Here is a 9488-nt window from a genome sequence, read left to right as displayed (position 1 = left end):
TGTTTTCTTAATATCTCACAAACAGTTAAAAGCCCAATTCTCATCTCCACCAATACTGTACTATCCCTTTAACTTACCGAGCATTTCCATTAACATTCAATAATCCATTCAACTGTTTGTCCTGAATTCACGAAGGTGGTGCAATTCTAAACCATTGACAGAGACCGTGGTTTTGTATGGGACGACAAATGTCGCATGGCCTATTTCATCGACAAAATGATCATTTCATGACAAAATGACAACATTTCATCGACGAAATGATCATTTTGTGACAAAATGACAACATTTCATCGACAAAAATGACTGATTTCATAACGAAACATGCCACACAATGTAGGTCTTCACTACACAAATAGGGAGCTATTTTGACATTGGGCTAGTTTTGATATATCAGCTATATCAAGACCAATTTTCATCAAATAAACTTTGAATTTCTCTAAGGTGTCATATGTCCCTTCATGAATGATAGGAGGTTTCTCATTATCTCACAAACACACACACACACACACACACACACACACACACACACACTCACACACAAAGTTGAAAACCTGCAGCTCGATCCATCAAAACCAACACTGTTCCATCCGTTTGGATGAAGGTGAATTGGCTGTGAGGTGCATTTCCTATTGAAAACAGTGATGGACAATGAAACCAGCTGTTATCAAGCTCATACAACCCAGAGAGACACACAATGACATTGACAAAGTCTATAAAGTTGTACTAATAATAGATTTTCACAAGTGCATAGAAATGACTGATCTAGCTGTGCAATTTGCAGGGTTGTTCTAATGTTGCATACATGTAGGCATATTCTGTGGATTCTGTGCGACAGATATAAAGTTTGGGTCAGAGGTGATCATCCGCATTGCAACCCTGTGTGTCCCGTTGCTATTAAGTTGCAGTTTAATGTCTCTTTGGAGAATGGTGAAAGCATCTAGATATGTATCATAAAAAAGACAACAACCAAAAATGCAAATAAAAGACATGTGACATGATCTGTGAGTGAAATGGTAGGTATGCTTCCTTGGGCTGCTAGCTATTCCTTATTAAAGGGGCTGATCTTAAAAGCTTTAGTGCAGGTAAGTCCTGTATTGAACTGTAACAGAGATATGGTATAGTTCAATGGTGATATCATATCCATCATATTATATGCACACAATGCCAACACGTAGTGTTGGTGGGTGGTGTTTGTGCTGTACTCAGACACTGTGCGTGCGTACAGTGCAGATGCCACTTCATAAATCCAAGCCCCCCACCCCCCCCCCCCCAGCCTTTTGTTCGAAGTTATAACAACTTCAACTTCAACTATCTCACTCTGTTCTGTTTAATTCGCCCTATTGGCACATCAATGTCTATTCAAACAGTCTATTACGTTTGTTTGTGGGGGGGTTTTGAGGGGGGTTGGTTTTTTTTAAATCATTGTTTCTGCATGTACTGGGGCTGAATAGGTCGTCTGTATTACGTCTATTCAACTTGGCATTCTCTCGTTCTTTTCCACTGAGACCGCTGCAGATGATTTTTATGAGATATTCTCTGATTAAAGCTACTGGCAGCTGGGAAAGAGATCTAAAAGAGATAACAAAGGAATGTTATTATTTAATGGTCCATTGATTGCCGACAGTGTCCTCTGATTTTAAATGCTTTTTATGATAATTCTTTGACCTAAGATAGGAATTTTATTCCAAATATGACTGTGTTTGATGCAGGGTGTTTTTTTTTCCAGTCATCAGTCATTTCTTTATCCATGAATTTGATAGTTTTGTGAGTTTGATAATGACAGGAAACTGTACAATTAGGACCTTTTTTTGCTGACACTAGAATGTTGGTGTGTTTGTTTGTGTGTGTGTGCGTGTTTGTGTATGTGTAGGCCCTATGTGTGTGTTAGGCAGACAGGGAGATATGATGTGATTTGCCTTCAAAATGTGTACTGTAGGTGCATTCACATTAACAAAATTATCATGGAATTAAATACCTATATAATTTGCATCTTGTCTGCACTATCCTTGCTGAAATAACACAAATAGATACTGTGTATTTCATGATCAGTTAGTATGTTGTACCTGAATATTCTCACTTTTCTTAATATGAAATACTCTGCAGTGTTTCTGGCCCAAAAGTACACCTCTCTGAGATAAGCTCTGCGGATACATGTATGCATTTAATATTTCCTATGGTGGGAAGACGGGAAGTACATGTATGTCAGGTAATATGACAACTTGATAACCACAGTCAGGTGAGTGGTACATGTATATTCAAAGGCATAATGTACCATTTGCAGATGAAACAAAATCCCAGCTTTAGTGCTTCAAAATAGTTCTAAAATGTGAGTTTATTCGGGATAGAAATAAATAATATAAAAGATTGATTCAGTATAATTAATGTTTAATTATATATATGTATTGTTAAGTATACAAAATGTAAAAAGAAGTATGTTTTTAGACTTAAAAAAAATCATCTACAGTTATGGTTAATTGAGAAAAATAGTAATATCTCCTTATATTTTAGGCTTTATTGCAAAATTTTAACATGGTAGGATGTTTTGTGATACAACTGATCTACACATATGCATCAAGTGTGATATCTCGAATATTTCTTTTTTTTCAAATCACTGCTCCCAAAGGTAAAGTGTACTTTTAAGACACTATTCACAGTGTTACAGTGACTTTGTGTACATGCAGAGGTGTAAAATTGTAGAAAAAACTGGTGCATGGATCTGCTAAATATCAATTTAAACATATAAAAGTTGCAGGTGCATTATTTTCTTTAACATCAATTCTTTAGTATCCTTTCAACTGCTGAACAAGAACTGTATAGTAAGCATCCATGGGGTGTTACAGGGCTGCCCGCTAACCCATTTTTTTTTTCTACTGGTCAGACCTGTATGTGGCCCATTCTCAGTAAAAGCGTTCAAATACGGAATTTTGGTGTCGCCGACATTCCATGACAGTTTGCGGTTCCCTGAAACCTATTAGATACTATTTAAATGTTTATAATATATCACGAGGACTTTATTTGTTAAAAATAAACACGATCAAATGCGGTTGTCTGCCTTTTTGTATAAAATTTTGCTGTTAAACTTCGTTAAGACCCCCAAAACGCAGTGTCGCCGGCTATTTCAGAATTATGTTTTATTGCTCCTCTCCGTCCACAAACACACTTTCCAAATATCATTTTCATGGACGATGAGCATATCATATGTGCTAATCACAATACTCAAAAAGTTCCAAAATTTTTATTGACTTCTTTTTTTATAGCCTTTTGAAACCTGTCGCCAAGTTCACCGCCAGATACGTTACCAGTTTCTTTAGTGTTACAGCATTGCGAAAATAACAAGACTATGCAATGACCCTGTGTATATGAAACCCTGAGGATATACTTCATACATTGCAAGTACTTAGATTTTTTGTGCAACAGCTCTTTTTTGAGAATACGGTACAATGTTTGAAATATCGGTTTTCTACACTTTTATTTGGACAGATACGTGACATACTTTTCACGCCACCCACTGCGACAGATATTGCAATGTCAGACAAATTGTATATTATACATTACTCCTCGGAATGACGCATCGATTCAACATTAAAGTTTAGTACAAGTGAGAAATATTTGGTAGATATCGCTCTCATAATAATATGATCGACCATATACGTTACCACAGATACGTTACCCCAGATACGTGACCGAATTTTGCTCATTGGTCTTGTGCTTTCTGGGGATCAAATCTGGTCAAAATTCATCCCTACACATTACATGCTTCGTTTTGTTGGACCTCAGGATTATATTCTTACACCAAAAGGACAGAGAGGTGAAAAAGATCAACACTTCCACATGATTTTTCTTTCTGCGTCAGTGTCTCACAACTTAATGCCAAGTTTTCCGACAGATACGTTACCACATAATCAAAATGCTGAAAAGAAATTGTAAATGTTTTTACAAACAAATCGTTGTGTGCTCATAAACTCCAAAGTTCTATTTTATAAAACCCAGCCACTTTCATATTCTATGCAACAACTTTGAACGTTTATTTTACAAGACGAAGCTAAGATTCAGCATATCAGTTTTTTGCTTTTCAGATTTAGCAGATACGTTACGTATAATTCAGGGCACCCACGGTGACAAATAATGTTATGTAAAACAAAGTGTTCATAAAACAATTCTGCATAGAATGACGCTTCCATAAAAAATTAAAGTTATGTTCAAATGAAGAATATTCAGTAGAAATTGATCTGTAACTTCACCGACAGATTCATTTACGGTACGCCAGATACGTTACCAAACTTTGAAAGAGTAAAAAGTAGTTTATGAAACGCTTCCAAGAAAAGTTTCAGTGTTCTGTTGCATATTTATTCTAGTGTTTTTCAACATATGAAGAACTACTCAAGATTCATTGAAAAGTTGAACAATTATTTATTCATTTTCATTAAAAGGGATGAGCCAAATACGTTACCATAGGTCAAACAACTGTTTAGCATATCGAGTTCATAGAGACTGTACCTACTTCCTTCTAAATGCCTGCAAAAATATATTTTTTAAACCTTGTTTGCATTATCCATCAAAACTTAATGAATATTTATAGTCAGATGGATAAATACATTCAGACGTAAGATGAGAATATTCTGTGAATGAAGAACTCAGCTTTCACATTTAGGGCTCTTTTCCACTACATTTCATAGTTTAAATATTACGTACAATGTTTAAAATGGTTAATTTGGGCTTACATCATTCATTTTTACATCAATTCATGAGGTAAATAATTAAACAGGTGATATCTATTAATTCATACACAACTAAAATTATTACTTATATTTTACCAGATACGTTACCAAAGGTGATTCGATGTTTTTCAATAGTTATTTCCCCAGGAAAGCAATTCATATTTGTTTCCTGTGAAATTCCAATTTGGATCGTTCCCTTTGCATGATTTGTGGGATTCGAAACTTTATTTGTAAGCGAAATTTGCTAAAAATACAAAGTAAATCTTAAGGTTATATTTCATTTCAGCAAAAAGCATATTTCAACCTACCACACAGAAATAATTTCTACCAATTAGCAAGGGATGACGACATCTTTACCTCTTGAAAAACCCCAATATCTTTAGGGGGGACAGATGTCTTTTCCTAAACAGAAATTGGATCAAAACAATAAATTTAATTCAGAGTTAGGAGTCCATTACAACATGTAAATTTGCGGTAACGTATCTGATTGGTGATCAAAAATCATATATGATGTTCTATTTCAATTCATTTTTACTCCATGAATGGCCATCATTTAGAATGTTCCACTTTTTGTTTCGTATTTGACCGGTTTTGAAGTTTCCGAAAACACATCTTGGAATGTATTACTTTGTGGTTGATTTTTCGGTTTTACTCACATGGAATTGAACACTTAATCTGAGAATGGCCCATATGTTGGACCAGTAGGTACCCAGCTTTTCCATGTTATACAGGCCCATTTCTGAAAAAGGTACTGGTCTGACATTGATTTTTACTGGTCAGGTACTGTCAGACTAGTGCCAGTATACAGCATTGTGTATTTGTTGTTTGTTTGTTTGTTTGTTCATTCTCCATTTGAGAAGATGGCTGGGTATTGCTTAAAGGACAAGTTCACCTTCATAGACATTTGGGTTGAGTGAATGCAGCGATATTAGTAGAACACATCAGTGAGAGTTTGAGCAAAATCAGACAATCCGTTAAAAAGTTATGAATTTTTGAAGTTTCTGCTCAGTCACGGCTGGATGAAAAGACTACTTTAGCTTGTGATATCACATGAGTACAACGATATCAAGAAAGAATAAAGAAAATTCAACATATTTCCATTTTTCTCGCATAACAAAAGAACACTCGACATCTCTCTTTCAGAAGGCAGGGGGAATAATACTACACTTAACATACGTCAGTAGCAAGTCGAAGAAATGTGCTCTTTATTCAAAAAGTAAAGTTTTGTGAAATTCTCTTTTTATTTTCCTTATATAGTTGTACGCATGTGACATCATGCACTGTAGTAGTCTTCTCTTCCAGCAGTGACTGCACTGATAATTAAAATATTCGTAACTTTTGAACGGATTGTCCAATTTTCCTCAAACTTTCACTGATGTGTTCTACTAATAGTGCTGCATTCTCTCAATCCTTATGTATGTGAAGGTGAACTTGTCCTTTAAAGTTCCTGTGTTGACTTTTTGGAACAGTGATTTAAAGATTTTTCAAGATATGACATTAATGCATATGTGTAGGTCTCGTGAACCACAAAACATCCTATCATATAAAATTTTCGCAGTAAAGCCTAGAATATTTAAGGAGATATCTGTATTTTTCTCAGTAAACCGTAAATGTAGATGGTTTATAGTCTGGAAACATTTGTATTAGAACTATTGTTCACATTTTGCATATTTAACAATAAATTTTACCAATTCAAATTTTTACAGTTGTTGTTTCTATCCCTAACTCACATTTTAGACCAATTTTAAAGCCCTAATGCTGGGTCTTTGTTTTTTTCATCGGCAAATGGTGAATTATGCCTTAAAAAAACTCTGATAGAATGAGGAAGGAAGTCTAGGGAAGTTTAATGCCAACAGACAGGTTGTGAGGGAGAGAGGCTTTGCAGAAGACACCAAAGAAAATGCCAGCAAAGGTCTTGGTGTGCCAACGGGAATACCACTCATGATTCATGTTCGATTAGTGCCAACTTCGATACAAAAGGGAGCCATCGTTGTTTCTTGAATCCTTGTATGCTCCCTTCCCCCATCCTATTCCTCCTCTATCCCACCTTAAAGGGACTGTACAGTACTGGTTGAGGTGGGGATTCATGTTTTGAACATTCTTAAGTGAGATAATGAGAAACCTCTTGTGAAATATGAAAGAGCATGTAATTTTAAGAAGGATTCAACGTTTATTTGATGAAAATTGGTTTTCAAATGGCTGAGATATCAAAAAAAGTGATAATGAAAGGCGACATGCCACAACTTTATTAGGATCTCTTTGCTTCACATTGTTTTTGGATATCTCAGCCATTTCGAAACCAATTTTCATCGAATAAACTTTTGATACCCCTTAGAATCACATGCTCTTTGGTATCTCATAGAGTGGTTTCTGAATATCTCGCAAAACGTTAAAGGACAAGTTCACCTTCACAGACATAATACGGTGGGTTGAGTTAATGCAGCAATATTAGTAGAGCACATCATTGAGAGTTTGAGGAAATCGGACAATCCGTTCAAAAGTTATGAATTTTTGAAGTTTCTGCTCACTCAAGGCTGGATGAGAAGACTACTATAGCTTGTGATGTCATATGAGTACAACGATATAAAGAAAGAATAAAGAAAATTTAACATATTTTCACTTTTCTCGCATAACAAAAGAACGCTTGACTTCTCTCTTTCAGAAGGCAGGGGGAATAATATTACCCTTAACATATGTCAGTAACAAGTCGAAGAAATGTGCACTTTATTAAAAAAGTAAAGTTTTGTGAAATTCTCTTTTTATTTTCTTTATATGGTTGTACGCATATGACATCATACACTGTAGTAGTCTTCTCATCCAGCAGTGAGTACGCAGATACTTTAAAAATTCATAACTTTTGAACAGATTGTCCGATTTTCCCCAAACTTACACTGATGTGTTCTACTAATATTGCTGCACTCACTCAATCCAAATGTATATAAAGGTGGACTTGTCCTTTAAAAGCTAAATCCTCACCTCGACCAGAACTGTACACACCCTTTAACCCGTCAAAGACTAGTCCCAAGTATACTGTAAAAGTGGAAATTTTTGTGGTGTAGAAATTTTCGCGCATTTCGCATATTGAAACCAAAAGCAAAAATAGCAGCACATGGATATTTTTGCATGCCATATGGTCTAGTGATTAACATTCTGATTCCTGAGTCCTGAATTAAAAACACTCAAAATTTGTCTTACCGGCGAAGGGCGAAAAATTACTCATGGGAAAATATCCACTTTTACAGTACTTGGTCAGTTGTCTCTGAGAAATGTGTGAAATAGCAAAATCAGCTCAACCTCACAAGGGTAATCTTTTCCCCTCATATATTATGCATGACCATTCCAAGCAGCATCTTTTTGGGTGGAACTTTGAAACATCATCCAATGCCTTGTATTTATTGTAACAAAAAAAATATCAACTAACTTGCCATTTTTGGGGTGGGGTCATCGGCTTGATGTTACAAAGTTGCAGACCTATTTTCCCTGATAGCCAGTTTGCTTGCGAAATCTGTGTCCATGCGCTTTACATCATTTCCAAAATGAAATGAAATCTAAAAATAGAAGAAGTGGTAGTAGTTCAAGTGTAAGAAATGAAGTATAGTAATGGTACTGGATTTCATAATTCTGCCTGTCATAGTTCTGAACTGTTGGGTGTTTTTTTTCCGACTTGGCAGAGCACTGACACTTTTAGTGCTTAGTCACTTTCAAAGGTTATCCAGCTTTCACCTTTGAGTTGTTGGTATCTGAAAACTGCAAAAAGACTCATTTCTCAACATCCCTTGAGAGAAAGAGAGAAAAAAAGGGCTACAATACTTGTTCGCTCAAGGGTGTGAAGTGGTACAACTGTTTGTATAATATGTAATTTCTTTATTAAAAAGTATCTTGAACTAGAGTGGCGATACGCACTTTTCAAAGGTTCAATGGTCTTAGATTTAAACTAGGAAGAGAAAGAGAGAGAGAGAGAGCTATATCTTTTGGCAAGATAGAATAAGAAAGTAACTAACATTGAAAGGATGAGATAAGATGAATCAACTGTTGGTTTTCATATTGTTTCAAGGAAGTTTGGTTCCAAATTCTAAATAATCTGACTCACTTCTGAAGTATTGATTTCTTGTCTCATGTGCAGATGTTTCCATGACATCATAACCAGGAAGATTATGTTCCAAGTACATGGTGTAATTTTAGAGGTGGCTCAGTGTTAGACAAGGAAATGTTTATTTTTGTTTTTCTCGACTGCATCGTCTCACTGTCGCAGTAAGCAGGAATGAGTAGACTGGTTTGTATGGTGCATTAGAAGAATTGGGGAGACTCGCACCTCCCTGCAAGAACTCAGTACCTGTACATTACAAATTGTATGCCCCCCCCCCCCACACACACACGCACACACACACTCACACACACACACACACAGACACAAAATAGATAAAGATACCATCGGATTTTCACATGATAACTTCCAATATGATTAAACTGTATGAATGCTATTTCAGAGTCTTAAGATATAACATCTTATTTCACAGAAAACCTCAGTCAATATGGTGAAGTGGTCACAGAGAAATGTAGATCAATGTGAAGCATGTCATGGGTCTGATTCTTCCAAGTTTAGCACTTGGATGCATGCACTTGGAACTTTAATGTGTGAACACAGTTGACAGAACTTGAAGGGAAGGGATTCCTGAAATGCTCTACAAAATTCCTAATTTCTCTTTGACCCCTGAAGTAAATCGGATCGGGTTTTCTCTAAGATGTGGGTGTTAAGTTATAGTTTCATAT

This window comes from Diadema antillarum, unplaced genomic scaffold, assembly GCF_040938485.1.
Source record: "Diadema antillarum isolate AM-2024a unplaced genomic scaffold, OU_Dant_1.0 seq00002527_RagTag, whole genome shotgun sequence".
Classification (NCBI taxonomy): domain Eukaryota; kingdom Metazoa; phylum Echinodermata; class Echinoidea; order Diadematoida; family Diadematidae; genus Diadema; species Diadema antillarum.
This window is presented reverse-complemented; position numbering follows the sequence as displayed.